Source organism: Ambystoma mexicanum, chromosome 6p, assembly GCF_040938575.1.
Source record: "Ambystoma mexicanum isolate Mex_15411 chromosome 6p, UKY_AmexF1_1, whole genome shotgun sequence".
Lineage (NCBI taxonomy): Eukaryota > Metazoa > Chordata > Amphibia > Caudata > Ambystomatidae > Ambystoma > Ambystoma mexicanum.
The window spans coordinates 1,215,370,074-1,215,390,972 of record NC_090935.1 but is presented as its reverse complement, the minus strand read 5'-3'; positions in this window follow the sequence as shown (position 1 = coordinate 1,215,390,972).

Below are 20,899 nucleotides of genomic sequence, written 5' to 3'. Positions count from 1 at the left end.
GTGCTGTAAATAATGCAGGTGGCGGGCCGTGGCCTTGGGTGCTGCGGGGGGAACTACAAATCTTTGAAGCGGCTCCAGTCTGGTTGGGGGAGGTAGAGCAGCGCGGCGCGGGCCTCTGCTCCCTTGTTTGGCAGTCTTCGCAGGGCGGGAGGGGGAATGGCCTTGCACATATTTCACAAAAGGTATCTTCCTCGTATGTTGCCGACTTTAGGTGAAAACATCACAAACATTTGAACACTCTATAATACTTATTTGAATCACTTGAAAACATACATTTCAACTTTGCTGGATGTGTCTCGATTATATCCAGTCTGAGCACCTTATTCGTACACTATGTTTTAACAACTACAGTATTTAGTTATATGCATATACATTTGCAGTAAGTGAGGTAGTAGTGAGGTTGGTGGAGTACATAGAAAATGACCCGCCACCGTACGTGACGGTGGTGGCACATAAGGGGCTTAGACATACACGCATGACAAGTGCATTCTCGCGCATCCTTCACATGAGCCCTCTGTATGGTTACATTCGTCTTCTCGTGTATTCTAGCAGCATTAGTTCGGTTATGGCGCAGGACCATGGAGTGTAAGTTGTCCAGTGATACATATAACAAATAGACCCCTGGAACGCTCTTTCATTGTTAGTACCCAACTGCAGTGGTGTGGGCTCTTCATTGCTAATATCATGGAAGCATGCTTTCTATCATGGTTATACATTTTACAGGTTTTTGTAATAGAAGAGATTTTGTGGAGAAATGCACACTTTGCAAGTGGTCTTGGCATTAATATGTAGAGACTTTCTGCCATCTGATGACCATTTTATCGTTCTTTTCATCGCCCAGGCCCGCTGGCCGGGTCATGCTGGGAGCAATGATACACTGCGGAAGGTGAACTGTTACAATGTTAGTATCTTATGCTAGCTCATGTCCGTCTTGTTCGTGGGAACGGGCTCACAGCGGATCTGCCAGGGTGCTGCGGCAACAGGGATAACTGAAACTCTCCGAGGGTGGGGGCCGCGCTACAGTGCGCTGAGCTCACACCATCTCTATTAGACAAAATGGTTTCTGAGGCCTAGCTAAATTCAATACGTGCGGGCAATGTCTTCAGCAGGTGAGCCATCCACCACCTGGGCCATGGTGGTAAGGAGGGGACGCCCGATGAGCCATGGCCCTCACTTGGGGTGGGGATGTAGGCAAGGGGGGTCTTTTGGACCACTCCTCCCCTACAGTGTTAATCTCTCATCCAGTCTCACATCTGACCAGCAGGATGAGTGCAAGTTACTGTTAAATCAGTTTGCCTCCCTGTTCTCACTTTCACCAGGCTTGACCCCTTGGGGCCAGCATGATATACTCACTGGTGACTGTTTGCCTGTCAAAAGCAGGGGGTACAGAATGTCAGACAATGTAAGAACCTATATAAGGAATGAGGTCAACAAGAAGCTTGATCTCGGGGGCATATGGCCCTCCACTAGCCCATGGTCTAGCTCAGTTGTGCTTGTACCAAAGGCAGGATCCAAAGAGTTGAGATTATGTGTGGACTATAGAGCTCTAAATGCAGTCACAAAACTGATGCCCATCCTTTGCCTAGGACAGATGAGCTGGTGGACAAACTTGGTGCAGCCAAGTACCTCAGCACATTTGACCATGCCAAGGAGAAAACTGCATTCTCCACCCCAGCTGGCCTCTACCAATTCAAGGTAATGCCTTTGGACTAAAGAATGCACCTGCTACATTTCAGAGGATGGTCAATCAAGTTTTGAATGGGATGGAGGACTTCTGCATGGCATACTTGGATGACATTGCAGTGTTCAGCCCTACATGGAAAGAACATATTGAACACCTAGGCTGTGTATTGTAGGCTTTGGAACAGGCCCATCTGACCATAAAGGCAAGCAAATGTCAAATTGGTCAGAGTACAGTAATCTACCTTGGACATGAGGTAGTAGGAGGTGAAATAAGACCATTGCCTAGCAAAGTACAAGCTGTACAAAACTGGGCCACCCCTACTACTCAAACCCAAGTGAGAGCCTTCTTAGGTCTCACTGGGTATTACAGAAACTTCATAGAGAACTATGGGAACATAGCTTCTCCCTTGAATGTCATCTCCTCTCCCAAATTCCCTAAAAAGGTCAGGTGGAATGAGGAGTGCAATCAAGCCTTTGAAGATCTGAAGAAAGCCCTTTGTCGAGCTCCAGTCCTAAGAGCTCCTGACTATCACCAGCCCTTCATTGTACAAACTGATGCTTCTAATTTAGGTATAGGTGCAGTCCTTAATCAACTGGATGAGAAAGGTAGGGAACACCCCATTTGTTTCATCAGCAGGAAGTTAAAGGATCCTGAGACAAGGTGGGCAACAATAGAACGTGAATGTTTTGCTATTGTGTGGTCACTGAAGAGGTTTAGACCATACTTGTATGGATCTACCTTCATCATTCAGACTGACCACCAACCCTTGAGATGGCTGATGCAAATGAAAGGGGAAAACCCAAAGTTACTCAGATGTTCAATCTGCCTACAAGGATTTGATTTTTCCATTGATCACAGAGCAGGAAGTCACCACCAAAATGCTGATGGTCTCTCTAGGATGTTTATAACCGACTAGAGGTAGGAGAACCATGCAGGAGAGGATTAAATCCTCCTGTCCCTTAGTCTTGGGGGGGCAAGTGTTAGGGAGAATTCTCATTCAATGGCTAATTTCCCTTACCTAGTGAGTCCACCAGCAGCTTTGCTGGATTTCAAGCGTTTATTTTTTCACTTGGTAAGAGTGTGAGCTTTTACCCCACTCTTACCTATGTTTTGCTATGTGCATTTCCTCTGTTTTTGTGATTGTGGACTCTGGAGTACACCACTTCAGTAGCTCCCTTCTTGTGTGTGTTACACAGCACCTTCAGTGCAGTGACACAGGGTTGTCTTTTAGACTTTCCACCGATTCCATTTCTGGGGCTGACTACTGTCTCCCAGAAAAGGGTAAAGTTGCCATTAACTTTACTTAGTCATTTAACTACAGATCCAGTACACCCCATCTTACATGGAGTACTGGAAAGGGTTAAGCCTTAGCCCTTTTTATCTGTACCTCCTAAAGCATTGTTTCGCTCTTAACATTTAGACTTGACTGGTAGCAGTGGTATCTACCCTAACTTTTCTACTGTGATTATACTATATAAACGTGGTATTGTTGTAGGCTATTAGCCTCACACTTAAACCCGCTTGACCAAATACTTTTTCTTTTGGCTCTGGTCGGGTTTATTCACCATTTCTTTTTGCTAAAGTCCTTCTTGTGTTTTACTTTGCGCGGCAAACCAGGTTTGCCTTCTTTGTTCACTGTCTTTCGGCGGGCTTCTGCCAAGAAGCCCTCCTCTAGGCGCCTGGGTGTCTAGGTGGGCTGAATGTGAGGGAGGGGTGTAGTCACCCCCTGCACAGGGTATCCTAGGAAACCCAAGTCGCACTTTGCCATGATTGGCTGAGGTGGTTGTCCGGGCTGGAAAACACCCCTGCTTCATGACTGACATCGAGGTTGTGTGAATGGGGGATTTTCGCATAAAAGGCAGGTCTCTTGGGCTAGAAGTCAGTCGCCACTGGAACTACAAGGAACCGAAGAGAAGCGGAGAAGAAGTCGGCTGCTGCAACTATCCCGTCCCGGTGAAGCCCTGCTGCAGTCCTGAGCTATCTACCCATCAATGACTAGAGAAGATCCAGGCCGGAGTCTTCTTCCCTTGAGCCTGGTGGGGATAAACAGCTCATCTTCTACAGCCAGAGGATCCTCTTCTTTGTTCAAATCACTGCACACTGCTGTAGTGGTCCGGATAGCCATCTGAAGAGCCTCTCCTGTTTTTAAGGAGCGCACCTTTTATTCACCGTCGCTGCTGCCGGCTTCAGCAGACCCCTCCAGACGTCGTCCTTCTTGCCGAAGCACTAGGAACTGTGGGTCTGCAGGAAACTACCAGGAACAACTGCCGTGGCACCAGCTTCTTCATTGAATAAGGTACGGTGTTCTGCTCGAGGAAATTTGGGTCAATCCCTTTTCTTCGCCTCCAAGGCTTGCCCTTGTCTTCCCTCCTTCTTATAACTTTTGCTTCCTCTGTTGACAATATCTAAGTACTCCTGGCTATGTTGAATCGTGAACAATCCGACTGTGATCCTCGACAACAGGAACCCGGTTCCACTTGACACTGGCTCCGGACTATTGACTTTTGAATTTCTGTCTAAGAGTGTTCTCTGGTTCTGTCTGCCTTGACAAAAGTATTGCCTATGATTTTTGCCCCCAACTCCTTCTGGGTATCTCAGGTGCTAAGTTTGTTTTTGTCCCAGTAACATTTCTTGCTGCGGATACGCATTTCTTTAGTAAGACTGAACTGTCATTACTGTCAAAAAGTGATTGCAAGTGTATTACCGGTAACGGCTTTTGTTTCACAACACCGGTCTGCTAAAACACAGGGTACTTACCTTGAAGTTATACCGTACAAAGTGAATTGGTTAGTTCTAGTATATTTTACGTGTGGTTTTGAATTAATATAAGTGCCGTGTTTATAACAAACGGTTTCAAAATAAATGTACTCATATTTTTTACCTGAAACCTTGAGTCAGTGTTTGCTTGAGTCACAGTAATTGTGGTCCCTTTGTGTAATCTCTGCTACTGCTCATATACTCTTGAGATAAGCCTGGCTGGTACCGCTACTGCTACCACTTTAACATAGTAGTACAGGCTTGTACCAAAGGTAAAAACTTGTATTACCACCTGTAATCTTAATTGTGTGTAGTGGTCCCTAAGGGCACTGCACAGGATTCTGCCTAACAGCAGCACATTTGATAATAAAACCTGTATCCCCAGCACCTCCCCTCCTCGCCCTTGTTCCGATAGCCATCAAACTCTAAATCAGGCAAATCACAACAAACTAAACCATAGTGAACAGGGATTCCGAGACTAGAAGGCACTGAGGTCATATATCATTGTTCGACTGTTCCCCATACCTAAGCAGTTACCTGTTGTTAACTAGATCTTAAATCCGCCTGCAGGTCTTTTTTCAGGGAAGCATTTCATAGAAAATTGTCTCTTTAGGTAAGAGTCCCCTTTTTCTTTGTGTTAATTTCCTTTCCCTTGATGCTGGCCCTCTTGGTTTCCAGGATTTCCCAACTTGTGTCCAGGAGCTTGTAGGTGGGGAAGATCCTGACGCATGTTCCCTTTAGTCTTACCACCGTGAGGGTTTCCCCGTTTCATCAGGCACCAGGAGCTGTTCCCACATCTTCATTGTTTTTATGGACGACTGTTCGTTTCCTTTTATGGTCAAGATAAGTGAAGTTAGAAATTCCCATCTGTAAGGCATGTGTTTCTCACACAGCCATTCAGCCATGGGCTTCATGGGTCTTCTTTTCACTATGGTGGATGATGATAGGTCTTGGAATAATTATATTTTGGAGTCTCTGAAGGTGACCTCCGATGTATTCCTTGCCGTCTTCAATATTTGATCCTTTCTTTAAAAAAAAAGTATCTGAGAGAGTCTCCTTGTTGGGGTTGTACCATAGCTCCATTTTAGTGTCATCAGGCAACTTGAGGAGAAACTCAGGATCTGGGGTGTAGTTGTGGGATGGATTGACGTACACCCACAACTCAAATGCCCCAGCCAAACTATTCGAGATACTAAAATCCATCGACAAACCTGAATCGCTGATGTCGGCGTTCGTGCCGTCCCAAGCAGAATGTGAAAACACTCAAGCCGCATTCTGTAACAAAATCACAAAAGCAAGAGAAGTAATAGCGAGCGCCCAATCTAACAAAGCCAGGTACCAACAAGCACTCATGAAAAAGAAAATAGGCCATCTAGGTAAATTTCATTTTCAAGAAATGACGACGGCTGACATGCTTAACGCCCTGGCATCGATGAAGCCATCATCATGCGCAGAAAATATTCTTCCGCCGAAAATCATACTTGAAAATGCTGACTTATTCGCCCCTAGTCTTACTAGAATGGTAAACACCTCCTTCCGGGACCAAATGGTCCCCAAGAACATAAAAAAGGTGACTATCACCCCACTGGTCAAAAAGCCCAACCTAGACCAACGAGAACCAGGTAACTTAAGACCCATAACTAACTGCAAATTCATTCTTAAAGTCATGGATAAAGTTGCAACTGCTCAATTGCAAGCTTATGTAGAGACCAATGAAATACTACATCACCAACAATCGGGTTTCCGTGCTGCACACCACAACACCGAAACTGCGATGCTGGACCTGCAGACAAAAATGCTAAGTATCATCGACAGGGGCAACACTGGTCTGCTGATTCTTCTAGACCTTAGTGCTGCGTTTGATTTACTAGATCAACTACTACAGGAAGCTCTGGAGAAAATCGCCAACTGCTCTAGTGAAGCCATAGGCTGGTTATCGTCATTCTTAGCAGACCGAATTGCCGGAGTCCACTGGGGCGACACATTTTCTAGTGAATCTAACATCTTTTGTGGCATCCACCAGGGAGCCAGTCTCTCGCCACTTCTTTCTAACCTATATATACGTCTCCTGTGTGAGGTTTTAAATAACATCAATGCCTTTTTCACAAACTATGCTGACAACACTCAGCTGGTAGTGGAACTGAGCGGAGACCACATAAAAGACAACAAAATGGTCAATGCGATCCCAAGGTCTTGCGATCCCTAGATTCAAGCTCCAATCTGCTGGGGGCGCCAGCTTCCCAGTCCTGGCGGCCAAGCTCTGGAACACCGTACCTCCCTCTATCAGAACCCTACCTTCATTCAACCTATTCAAACACAAAGCCAAGCTCTGGCTAGCCACATCTCACAACAACCGTTCTTCTGATCATGGCTGGCCCACTGTGTCCCTGTTATGCTTTACTCCTTCACTAGTGCTCTGCTTGTTGCTCGGAACTGTAACGTCAATTGTATATTTTGCTCGTTGCTCTGAATGGTAACGTCAATTGTATATTTTGTTCACAATTTATTGTAACCACTGTAACTATGTCATGCCTGTAACGTTCTTCTAAGATATGTGCCTGGTTGCCCTTGGGCCTGGTCTGCGCTATATAAATAAAACAAATACAAATACAAATGCACTTACCATACACTTGCCACTTGCTGGCCGTTTTTATTTATCCTATTTATTGTATTATCCCTTGTACTGCACTTCCCCCCTCTCCCTTCCCCCTCGCACTTTTCCCTTTCCCCCTTCCCATGCACTTGCGTGTTCTGAATGACACCTGGCCTAGTAGGATCGTTCTCTGTCTTCCCTTTGTTCCCCCTCCCTTGCCTCGTCGCGCCTTGAAACACTTGTGTATAGGCGCGTTATAAATACCATATCATATAATGAACTATACAACATCATCGAACAATGGATGGATCATAGCTGGATGCGTTTGAACGGGAAAAAAACTGAGCTGATGGTTTTCGGGTCCAAACAAGCCAGGGCTAAACTATCAGGGCTAAACCAGCTATGATGCCGTCATGATAAGAGTCCCACATCCAAGTAATGACTAGCATAAAAATCCTTGGCATGACGCTAGAAGCCTCCCTGTGCTCAGATGCTCAAACCTCCTACATCAACAAAAATTGCTCATACTACTTAAGACTGCTAAAAGCCATTAGACCTGTTCTGAGTGAATATAACTGTGCTACCCAATGCCAGAGCGACCATTATAACTAGATTGCACTAAAGTAATGCACTACTACTGGGGGCCAGTAAACAATGCCTGACTAAACTCCAGCATATTCAGAACCACGCTGTCCGAATAATTAAGCGGAAAGCAAAAAGTGACCATATCAGTGAGGCACGCAAGGAATTGCACAGGCTTAGGGTGGAAGACTGTGTAATCTTTAAATCTATGACAATCACGCACAAATGCCTATATGGTAAAGCCCCGGCGTACCTGAAGTCCAAGATTGTGGCTACACCCTAACCGTACCATCAGATCAGAGACGCAAGGACTTGTTATAACAAACCTTCATAGGAAAACAAATGGGTTAGGTAAAGCCTTTCTCAATCGATCAGCTCAGCAATGGAACAAACTGCCATTGAGCTTGAGATCCGAATCATACCTCAGATTCCGAAAGCTATTAAACACCTTCCTATTCAAATGAACTAGACATACCTAAGTAGTACTTGTCCTTCTCTGTGTCTTGGCATCCCAAATGTCTCGTTTTCTGTCCATTACTTAGTCAACTGTTATGTGCAATTTAACATCTCTATGTGGCGCCCTGATGCCTGCGGGCTTTCGGCGCATTACAAATACATAAATAAATAAATCGTGTCTGAGTCAACTGAGAAGATGCTCTAGAAATCCAGAAATACCTGTATTGGTTGTTGTCATGGTGTAATTGTCACAGGCATAAACCAGACCAATTTGCTCTTTATTTGGTCAAATATGGGGAACACTTCCAGAGTGGAAATCCATGAGGTGTCTTCCAGTTGAGTGACGAGATCTTGGTTGTATTGGGTGTACCTGGTGAGGTAAATCCATGTGACTGGGATATTCTTTCGCAACTTGAAATACCAAGTTATCCTTAGTATTTGTGACAAAGTCCCATGTTGGAGACTGGGTTAACCCTCAGAGCTGGATGCCACACCAGCCTCATGATATAGGCCCTTGTGGAGGAAGGGGAGGGATCCCCAAGGCCCCCAGTCCATCACAAGCATCTGTCAGTGTCCCATAAGGATGTTCCAAACACAGTGCCTACTGAGCTCAGAGAGTCTGGGACAGATCTAGAAGATAGTTTCCAAAAAGGAGCTCTGTGTAGTACACAAGAAAGCAGTTGCAAGACAAGTGGCATCCCTGGCCCCACTCAGGTGTTTAAGACCTCCACAAAGTAACTGTCAGAATGTAGACAAGCCATTTGTGAACCAAGACACCCAGGACACCCAAACCCCAAAGGAGTGACTCCACAATCGAAGTTTGGAACAGTTCTCCCGAGGAAGGAGAGCTACCTGGCATGCCCCCACACGGTGGATGTTGACATTCCCAGGAGACAAGAAAGGCTAATTACCTAGAACTGAAGAAACAGGCTCTCTCAGACAAGAAGGTTACAGAACGTAACACCATTGCGAGAACACACAGCTATGTGTTTCGTTTCCTCTTATGGGTCCTCTACACCTGGATCCAACGCCATTCCACAATGTGCTGCGTGTTGCCTTTGGATCAGAGTGAAGGACCAGTCAAGCTGCGGAGCCTCCGGCTGTTGCATCCCTCTAGCTGGCTTTCCAGGAGCTTCTCCAGGGACCTATTCCCAACCTCCAAGGTAAAAGGTGTGTGTGGGGTCCTTTTGGCATAGGGGGCCTAACATCATGTCCCCTCCTGAGACCACAAGTCCCCTCATCTGCCATCCATCTCCCTGTGCTTGGTTTTAAGGCGGTATCTACGATAAAAGGCAAAGACCAATTTGGGATGCAGAACTTCACTTTTCATGACCGTAAGACTGCTCTTCTGGACTACATCCTTTCCAATGGACCAGGTATTGAAATTAACAATGAGAGATTCAGGAATCCGGGATCTTATGGATTTCACACTGCTCTTTTAACATTTTTTGAATTTCCTTCTAAAAGTAGAAACACGTTGGGATCTTCCGTCATTGATGATTGCCTTTGGCAAACCGTGGATCTGGAATATATGTTGTATACATTGTTGCATCAACACAGGAGTAGATCATATTGTTTTAAGAGCTATGAAAGGAGCCATCTTGATAAATGAATCTATCACAATCTCTTCTCATGGTTTCCCACCACTCATATTGATGCAATTTATGCAGTCTTCTTGATTCGGAAGTGTTTGGCTCCTAGAACGTCATGACACCATTCCAACATCAGGAGATGGCCTTTTTTGGTTGGAGTGCCAAAATCTTTGATCATGGAAAAGTAGACCATGTGCCTTCCTATCGTTAGGCTGGTTCCCATGGAAAGTTTTCTTTTGTTTGAGTGTACAGGCTTGTTGTAGTTGTTCTTCATAAGAAAAGAAAGGGATATCTATAACCGAAAGGATATTTCCTTTCCAGAGATATAAATGGAATACTGATGGCTTCTTCGGTGTGACCCTAGAAATCTCTGGAGAGGGCATTGTTTTTGTATTTTGAATAGCAGTTTTGAAAATCAAAATTGATCCAGTGGTTTTGCCACTGGCTTCAGCTGTTTTAAAAAAAAATAAAGATTCCTATGATCAGTGATGACTGTGATAATTTCGTGTGCACCCTCTACGAGATGTTGCCAATTCAAAAAAGCTTCTTTAATGGCCAACAACGCCTTCTAAAAAATGCTACGATTCTTCTTGGGTGATGTAAGGTTTTGAGAGAAGGAAGCCTCCTAATGCATAGTTAAAGGCATCAGTCTCCACGATGTAAGGCAGGCTCGGGTTGGTTACCAGGAGAACTGGGGCCAAAGTTCACAAGGATTCTAAGAGCATGTTTCCATTCGTCACTGACAGCCATCCATATCAATTTGTAGGCTCCTTTCAGGTGCAGCTTGCTGTAAATCTTGCTATCCGTGGCCTGATCGATTAATACTTGAATTAAGGGTAGAGGATATCTATTCCTGATGGTAAACTCATTTTACTGGCGGTAATCCAACTCAGTATAATCTTTTTTTCAATATGAAAAATATTGGTGCTCCAGTAGGGTAGGATGAATGACGAATGAAACCCTTTTCCAAATTCCCATCAATATATTTCTTCAGGATAAAGTTCTCTTTCTCAAATAAAGCATAGGTTTGCTTATGGCCAATCTTGTCTTGGCTCTGTGCATAGCTCAATATTACAGTCATAATCCTGATGTGGGGGTAAACTGATCTGCTTTCTTGGGATCAAAGACATCATCGTAATCTTGATATTCTGTGGGCACGTCTTCTTATATTAACAGACTTTGTCTTGAATTTGAGGGAGTAAGCATAATGCCCAGGAAGCCCTTTCTCTTGATCTTTCCTGGAGGGAACAAGCTAATAGGAGGACATTGGTCTCCTAGGAAGGTGAGTTTACAATTTTTCAAATCAATGGCAGGATTATGGTAACTCAGCCACTGTACATCCAGTATAATTTGGAAGTGATAGGCTGCTATTGCATCAAAGGAGATTGTCTCATGATGGAACTGGGCACAAACCATGGGTAAGGGGGTGTCTGAAAGGAAAGAAGTTCTGAAGCAAGGGGTGAACCGGCCACAGAGAATATTGTATTGTTTATTTATTTATAGAGCACGCCGGGCCGTTGGGCATCTGGGCGCTTAGAAAGGTTTAGGTTACAATTACATAGGCAATATACAGTATATAGTAAGGCAATTTACAGAGAGCATTCAGATAGGTTCCATTTGTTCTTTGGGCTCTAAGGGTATAACCATTCTTGTTAGCGAAGTCAAGATCTATGAAGCTCCCTCTGGCACCATTGTCTATCAGTGCCCTAACCCCCTCTACCATAGATCTTGGAAATTATAAATGTGTGGCATGTTTTGAAACAGTTGGACTTGTGCTTGATTGGGAGTAAGGAATACAAACTCCTGCCCTCATACCCCTATTGGGTACAAGCCGGATCATTTCCTTTTGACAGGGATGCCTTGCAATAGTATATGCAGATGGAGTGTCCTATATCTCTGCAATAGAAACACAGATTATACCTCTTGCATGGGTTCAGGATTGCAAGGAGTAATGGAGTTTTCCTTTTCTGGCCAAAGCCAAGATCTCCTGAATTCCAGTTGTCTTTTCTACCCACATCTCTGTGTTGCATTGATCCACCCTCACCACCAAGGCAATGTATTCTCTGGGGGGTTTACTATTTGGCTCAATATGTCTTAATTCCTCTTTTAAGCCTCTGTAGAAGAGTAAATTGAGCGATCTCCAGCCAAGTGGTTTGGGCTACTAAACCTTGAAAGTGAGCGATGTAGGAGAGCAGGTACCTAGATCCTTGACCAGTTCATTCTTTACAGATTAGCCAGCATATTGACAATTGAACATATTCCTAAATGCTGTGTAGAACCCACCATAGTCAGACAAGAGGGGGGCTATTGCTGTCAATGTAGGGAGTAGCCCATGAGATTAAACAGGATGAACGCCACTCTAGCCGGGTCCAAAACACACAATTGGGATTTATTTGAAAATGGATTCTAGATTGGATACTGAAAGTTTGAAATTCTTTGGGATCTTAGGTGGCATACTTGGGATGGGAATGCTGTGCCAGGATCCCAGAATGGGCAAGGTTGCCGGGTTAAGGATAGATCTGGAATCAGAGATAGCAGTGGTTCCCGTAATACTAGTTGTTGGTGTGGCCCCCACCCAAGGTGTAACTAGGCACAGAGGATCTTTTGGTCAAATGATCCACAGCCCCTTGAAAGGCCGACAGACTGAAACAGCACTGCATTTTCCTGACGTTAGGTGGCCACCTCCACATGTAGTTTCTGGAATTTGGAGACCAAGTCTTAATACATTCTCCATGGTTCAGGGGAGAAACAAGGTTCCCATAATCTGCCAGAATGGGGACAGCTTAACGAGTCTCTCAGGAACCAAGAAGTCGAGGACACTCCAACTCCAAAGGAGCGGTATCACAATCAAGGTTTGGAAGACTGCAGAACAGTCCCCCCGAGACAGGAGCACTATGTAGCACGTGTAAGAAACCTGAAGGTGTCGCCCCGACAGGTCCCCGGCGGGGGTCTGTCATCCAGGGGCCCTCATGGCCATCGCTATTGGATCCAGTTCCTGGGGGCGGTCTAGTGAGTGAGGATCACCTGGATGGGGGGTCCTCGGGGAGTGGAAGTGAGATGCGGTATCCCCCTTCTTTCAACACCTTTTCCCCATCCTACCACGTAGGATATTCATAACACATTGCCCCCCCCCCCCTTTTCCACATGAACACTTTTGCACACCAACAAAGACAACGGACTAACACTAGAGCCGTTTACCTGACATGACCCAACACAAGGGTCAGGCAAAGTCAGGCAGTTGACCAGAATCACTCACAGCCGACGGATTGCTCCCTTCCCCACAGGGATAAAAGGTGGAGCATGAGAGCACAGGATGAGCAAGACAGATCGCACGACGAAAGAGCTATCCAGGCACAGCAGTTCAAGAGGAGGAGAAAGGCAGCAAGAGGCTGATAAGGAGAGAAGCAATCTTGCCCTTTCCGACTCAGATCCACAAGACCTCCGTGGAAGGAATCATAAAACCATGAACAATTGCCCAAGTGTGTTGCAGCAGATGTCAACGGTACATGGAGTGTGCCTATGCTGATAAGCAGGAAAGAGGGAACTGCCTGCTACTGTGTTACCGCCCTGGACTCCAGATATATAGAAAAGCCAAGAGGTTCATCACAGCCGGTGAGTCGGGGGAGAACCGATAAGAAACGGAACTGTGTTGAATGAAAGTCGCAAAGTGGCAGATTGAAGAAAGTTCAAAGAACTGTAAATTGTTAAGGGAAGACCAGCTGCAGAGGTTAACGGCACCACGTGGGTGTTCACTCGAGACACTCAAGTTGATCCAGTGTTGGTTGAAACTACTGATACCAGAAGGCCATAGGAGAGCCATCAACAAATGTCAAAGTGGTCATACAGGGGTCTAGGAAAATCCCTGTGCAGTCAAAAGTCTTTGACCTGCAAACCATTGAGAAATGCAAAGGATGTGAATCCAACAGCAAGAGAAACCATAAGGAATTGTGAAGTGTCAAGAGTGAACCCGGTGGAGCAATGCCAATAAAGAGGGGCAAAGTCTAAAGACGCAAGAAACAGTGTGTTGACAAAGGTGAACCCGGCATAGGGATGTCAACCGTGAACTGTTTAAAAGGACATGAAGATTTGTGAACACCTAGGTGAAGATATCTTTGCAAAAGGCTGTAGAGAACGCAACAGAGGGAGGCAAATGTTTGAAGGGGTCCGAGCCCAGAAGAGGGGGATCCAGGGGTGAGCAGCCATCACCCCAAAAACTTATGAATGCGATAGAGAAATCATTGTGAATATAAGCAGGAGTGAACCCGACGGAAGGGAAGCGGATATTCGAGAGGGGTCTGTGCCCGGAAGAGGGGGACCCAGAGGTGAAGAAGCATCACCTCAAGTGTAATCCGAAAATAACTTTTTGTTTGTGGTTTGAACCCATCAGATCCTCGGAAGCTGGAGAAACATCTTCCGAAGATCCTGATATTGAGAAGAACTGTTTGAGGGGTCTGCGCCCGGAAGAGGGGGAACCAGGCGTGACGCCATCATCCAACGTACATTTGGAACAGTAATCCTTTTCTTTGTTATTTTTTAAACCCATCAGGTCCGTGGGGCAAAATGCTTTTTTGTAGAAAAGAGACTTAATCACCGAAAGTCCCGATACGCGAAGCAGAACTGTTGTCTCGTGCTGGGAAAGTTCGAGAGTTTAACATGCTCAGGAGTCCCGCCTTGTCCCGTGCTCAAAACGTGGGGAAGGGAGACCGCCGGCTACCACATCTTGATGTCAGGGCCCGGCAGGGGCCCAGTGTAGCAGCCACTAGTGTGGGAACGTTTTTATCCAGCAGATGCCATCTCTGTCCCACTTGTAGAACTCTCAGATGGGGAAGAGTGGCATCTGCTGGACCAATGCAGCATCAGGAGCAAGAAAAGGCTCCAAAACTACGATCCCCAGCAGCCTCCGGGAGCGACACACCCAGAATCGAGCATACGGGGCCGGGAGCCCCACGCGGACAACGCCCCAGCAACCGCGCATGCGCAAAAAAGGATTGCGCATGCGCAGAAGGCGAAACCTTGTTCGCGCTCGACTTTCCTCACGGGTGAACGCACTTCCCTGAGCTCCGAGGAAGCGAAACTCTTATGCGGGGCCATCCTTCGCTCAAATCTCTTCACCGCAGCCCCACGGCTCAAAAGCTCAGTACAATTTGACTCGTACATGAAGTGCTAAAGACCTTGTAAACCCCTGCACTACTAACTGCATGACAGCACGGGGGAATTGAAATTCGGGAGGCACCCGACTAGCGAAGGGCCAAAGGCGCATAACTGGCATCGGGCGCATGTTTGGAATTCAGACGCATGTTTGGCACCAGGCACACGTTACTAATCGCATGAAAGATAGTGTGCGAGGACTAATTACCGGTGAATATAGCAAATAAGCAAACCATAAACTAATACTGTTTCATTTGGCAGACGCAGCGCCCAGTTTCAAAGGCATCACCGGGGCCGCCGACGAACCAGACCTCAGACAAGCACCGAAGCTAAGTCATTTACCATTTTATTTGGGGGGACATCGGTGTTGTGTAAACCTACAGCCTGGTATTGGGTCCAGTACAAAACCAACATTGGGGGACATGTGTGTTAGTGCTTGCATTCACATGTTGTGCAGTTAGATTTGTGTTTAGTGTCAAGGGGTTCAGCCTGTGTTAAAAACAGGGAAGCACTGTAAATTGAATCTACGTACCACTGTTTGACACTGTGATAAGTGTGGTACCATGCTGATTAGCCAAGGTAGGCTATGAGGGAGCCAGCTTCTGAATTTGTGCAAGAGGCTGAGTACCCAGGTATGCTCAGTGCAGATAACTGAGTGTGCCCCTTGAGAGAGTCTGGAGTGTATATAGCAAAGTGACCACAAGATATCAGGAGCATGTTTGTCCTCAAACCCCCTACCCATCCATAACCTCTACCTTACCCTCTACCCAGTGATCCTACAACCCCCGTACCCATCCAATCCAAGGACCCTAACCCTCTTTCCTCGTGGTGGTTGCGGTGTCATGTGTGCTTTAAGTCCCAGGTGCCAAAACCACTGAGGGTAGGAAGGAGTTCATGCTACTTCTGCGCTGGATCCAGGGACCCTGACAGAAGCACGAACCCAAGTATTGTAAGCGCCCAAGTAGCACAAACTCTGCCGCCATTTTGGAGGGAATAGCCCAAGCCTTGCACGAACTTAAGGCTGAATTATCCGCCACTCGCCAAGACTATGTAAACCTCGCCGCCCAGGTGCGGGGTTTAGCTGCCCAGGGTGTCCCTCTGCCTGAAGGAGCCACGACTCCCATGATGGTACAAGTCACAACTGAAACACCAGTGCCTTTAGCTACTCCCGAACGGTATGGGGGGACCCACAGAGGTACACAACCTTTATTACTCAATGCCAGTTACATTTCCTGACCAAGGCCGCAGTATTCTGTTCTGATCAATACAGAACAGCCTTTGTTATTTCATATCTCACGGGGGATGCGGCGGCCTGGGCAACGCCACTAGTCCAAAAAGACGATGCAATCCTATACGATTGGAGGGGTTTTCAGGAGGAGTTTGGTAAGATTTTCAATAGAAAGGCGGCCTCCCTAGTCAGGGACAAGGAGTTGTTAATGTTACGGCAGGGGAACAAGGAACTGATTACCTACGTAACGTCCTTTAACAGACTAGTGGTAGAGGCTGCGTGGGCGCATGAGAAAAGACTAGCTCTCTTCTACCAGGGTTTAAGAGAAGACCTGAAAGACCTAATAGCACAGGTTGATCCCCAACCAGACACCTGCACCGGAATGATTGACCTAGCACTCCGTCTGGATCACCGGCAAGGGGAAAGGCGTCAGGATAAGAAGAGGTGGGAGAGCAGACAGGGTGTTCCACCCCGGTTAGACTACCAAAGATCCCCAACAATGGGGAAAATCGATAAGACACCAGAACCCAAACCCATGCAGATAGGCACAATTCGAGGCCCAATCACTAAAGAAAGGGAAAAACGGAGGCGAGAAAAACTTTGCATGTACTGCAGTAAATCAGGTCATTTTGTCAAAGAGTGTGGGGCCAAACCCAAGGGAAGTACTCCACCGGGAAACGCCAGTGCTCGCCAGTGAAGGGGGTGGATCTGTCGAGCTCAAGCCCTGTCGACGCCCCCTCTCATATCTTGGCCAATGCAACCCATACTCATGGCCCTCATGTTACTGTGACCGGACTCCTGAAGGCTCGTACCAAGAACCAGGTGATCACCCTGATGGTAGACTCGGGCGCCACTGGCAATTTCGTAGTTGAAACATATGTGCAAACCTTGGATATACCTCTGCGTCAGAAGGAATACCAGGAACCAGTCTGTGCAGTAGATGGATCGCCGTGGAAATCAGGACCCGTGACCCAGCATGAAGAGGTAGTAATGGATATACAAGGCCATAGTGAAACCCTCACTTTTGATGTCATTGCTGCTCCCCAGTTCGGTTTCATCTTAGGTTTGCCATGGTTGGCTCTGCACAACCCGACCATAGATTGGACATGCAGCACGGTCGCATTCGCCTCAGAGCATTGCGTTCAACATTGTGTTAGAGATGGGGTGAGACCAGTTCGAGTGTTGGGTACTACACAACAATCAGACCAAGAAGAGTTGGCGGGGCTTCCCCCGGCATATGCCGAGTTCCGGGACGTTTTTAGTAAGGCTGCGGCAGAGACATTACCCCCACATCGCTCCTTTGATTGCAGGATTGATCTGGAACCAGGGGCTATGTTGCCGTGTAGTCGGATCTACGCTCTGACAGAGGCAGAAAACAAACATTTAGAAGAGTACATTAGTACGAACCTCCAAAGTGGTTTCATAAGGCACTCCACCTCGCCCGTTTCATCACCACTATTCTTCGTACCCAAGAAAACCAGAGAACTCCGGACTTGCATTGACTATCGCGCAATCAACAGGATAACAATAAAGAACCGTTACCCTTTGCCCCTCATCCCAGTTTTATTGGACCAAGTGCGGGGAACGGCTATCTACACCAAACTGGATCTTAGAGGAGCGTATCATCTGGTACGGGTGCGTGAGGGGGACGAATGGAAGACCACATTTAGAACGAAATTTGGACTGTACGAATACCAGGTCATGCCATTCGGTCTCTGCAACGCACCCGCCGCCTTCCAACATTTTTTGGATGAAGTTCTTCACAGTCTCCTCGATCGCTATGTAGTAGTGTACATAGATGACATTCTGATCTATTCATCTACAGAGGAAGAACATGTCCAACACGTTAAAACAGTCTTACAGCGTCTCAGGGAACACCATGCATATGCTAAACTCGAGAAATGCAGTTTCCACAGCACTATAGTAGATTTTCTAGGATTCATCCCATCCCCAGACGGGGTAAGAATGGACAATCGGAAGGTACAAACGATTCTGGATTGGCCGCCTCCAAAAAATATAAAAGAAGTCCAGGCAGTTCTTGGATTCGCCAATTTTTATCGGCGTTTCATTCGAGACTTTGCGAAAAAGGTGGTGAACATTACTAAACTACTAAAGAAAGGAACACCATTTGTATGGGGAACAGAAGCCGATCATAGCTTCAACCAGTTGAAGGAAGCATTTACAACCGCGCCTGTTTTGCTACATTCCGATTCCACGCAACCTTTTATCGTAGAAACGGATGCTTCAAGTTACGCTTTGGGGGCTATCTTGTCTCAGCGGGACTCGACGGACCAATTACACCCAGTGGCCTATTACACCAGGAAATTAAATCCGGCAGAACAGAACTACACTATAGCGGATCGAGAGCTACTGGCTATTCGAGCCGCATTTGCTGAATGGAGGCATTATTTGCTCGGAGCATGACACCATTACGGTACTTGCCGACCACCGTAACCTCCAATTTCTCAAATCTGCACGGGCCCTAACCCCAAGCCAACTGCGGTGGGCCATGTACTTCGCAGATTATGATTTTGTAGTAGCCTACCGTTCAGGATTGGAAAACAAAAAGGCCGATATGCTATCAAGATATCCTGAAATTCCGACAATGGTGAATCCAGAAGAACAAGCAAAACCCATCGTACCTCCTGAAAAAATTGTGGCAAGTGTTACAGGTGAATTGGTCAAGCAGATTAGAGAAGCAATGTCGGCTCAGGAACTGTTACAATGGGAAGACCCGAAAAAGGAACAATATTTGAAGGACGGTATACCATACCGTGGAGCCTCAGTGTATTTGCCCTCCGCTGCTCTACGAGCACAAGCTCTAAAGTGGTGTCACGATTCGCCAACTGGCCAGGCACCCTGGAATCAATAAGACTCAAGAATTACTACAACGACATTATTGGTGGCCAGGTCTTCTAAAGGAAACACGAGAATATGTACAACAATGTGAAGTGTGTGCACGGAGTATGTCCGATCATCAAAAACCAATGGGACCTTTGCGACCTTTGTCCACGCCTACGGAGCCCTGGCATACCATCTCCATGGACTTTATAGTAGAATTGCCCCTCGACCAGGGCTACACGATTATACTTGTGGTGGTGGATTCCTTTTCCAAATTAGCCCACTTTGTTCCTTGTAAAGGACTTCAACTGCCAGTGAATTAGTAGACCTATTCCTACAAAACAGTCCGTTTGCATGGAATACCCCAACACATTTTATCAAACAGAGGAGCGCAGTTTACCTCACGGTTTCGGAAGCTATTTTGCAAGAAGGTGGGAGTTACGCTACAAATGTCTAGCAGATACCATCCCGAGACTGATGGGCAGACAGAACGCCTGAACCAGACGTTGGAGCAATATCTTAGGTGTTATACGCACAGTACAGAAGGTGCTTGGGCGGAGGCTCTTTGGATGGCAGAAATAGCGTACAACAATTCACGGCACACCTCCACAGGGTTCTCACCCTTCCACACCACCTACGGATATGATCCACACATCCAGCCCACCATCCCTCAAGCCGCACTAGATACTTTACCATCTGTACAAGGACGCTTGGATCTGTTGACACGAACCTGGAAAAAGGTGCATCAGCACCTGCTTGCAGCAAAGGAATCAAGTAAAAAAGATGCTGATACTAAAAGGCGAGCCTGTCCCACCTACAAGATCGGGGATAAGGTATGGTTATCCACCCAACATTTAAAACTGCCTGGGTCCCGAAAATTCAAGCTCTGTTTCATTGGGCCTTTTCGCATTACACATGTCGTAAACCCAGTGGCCATGAGATTACAGCTACCTACCCATATGAAAGTACACCCGGTGTTCCATGTTGCCCTTCTAAAGCCCTCAGCACCCCATACCCGAATGGTGAGGCCTCCCCCGATCCTTGTAGAAGGGTACCCAGAGTATGAGGTGCAAGCTATCCTTAATTCCCTTAGGAGGGGGGGACAGTTATACTACTTCATTGACTGGGTTGGGTACGGTCCCGAAGATAGATCCTGGGAACCATCCTCTAACGTACATGCTCGTCTCTTGCGGTTATACCACCACAACTACCCGAATAAACCAGGCCCTTCTGCAGGGAGTGGATGTACTGTCACTAGTGTGGGAACATTTTTATCCAGCAGATGCCATCTCTGTCCCACTTGTAGAACTCTCAGATGGGGAAGAGTGGCATCAGCTGGACCATTGCAGCATCAGGAGCAAGAAAAGGCTCCAGAACTACGACCCCCAGCAGCCTCCGGGAGCGGCCCACCCAGAATCGAGCATACGGGGCCAGGAGCCCCACGCGGACAACGTCCCAGCAACCACGCATGCGCAAAAAAGGATCACGCATGCGCAGAAGGCGAAACCTTGTTCGCGCTCGACTTTCCTCACAGGCGGACGCACTTCCCTGAGCTCCGAGGAAGCGGCTCAAAAGCTCAGTACAATTTGACTCGTGCATGAAGTGCTAAAGACCTTGTAAACCCCTGTACTACTAACTGCATGACAGCACAGGGGAATTGAAATTCGGGAGGCACCCGACTAGCGAAGGGCCAAAGGCGCATAACTGGCATCGGGCGCATGTTTGGAATTCAGACGCATGTTTGGCACCAGGCACACGTTACTAATCGCATGAAAGATAGTGTGCGAGGACTAATTACCGGTGAACTTAGCAAATAAGCAAACCATAAACTAATACTGTTTCATTTGGCAGACGCAGCACCCAGTTTCAAAGGCATCGCCGGGGCCGCCGACGAACCAGACCTCAGACAAGCACCGAAGCTAAGGCATTTACCATTTTATTTGGGGGGTTATCGGTGTTGTGTAAACCTACAGCCTGGTATTGGGTCCAGTACAAAACCAACGTTGGGGGGCACATGT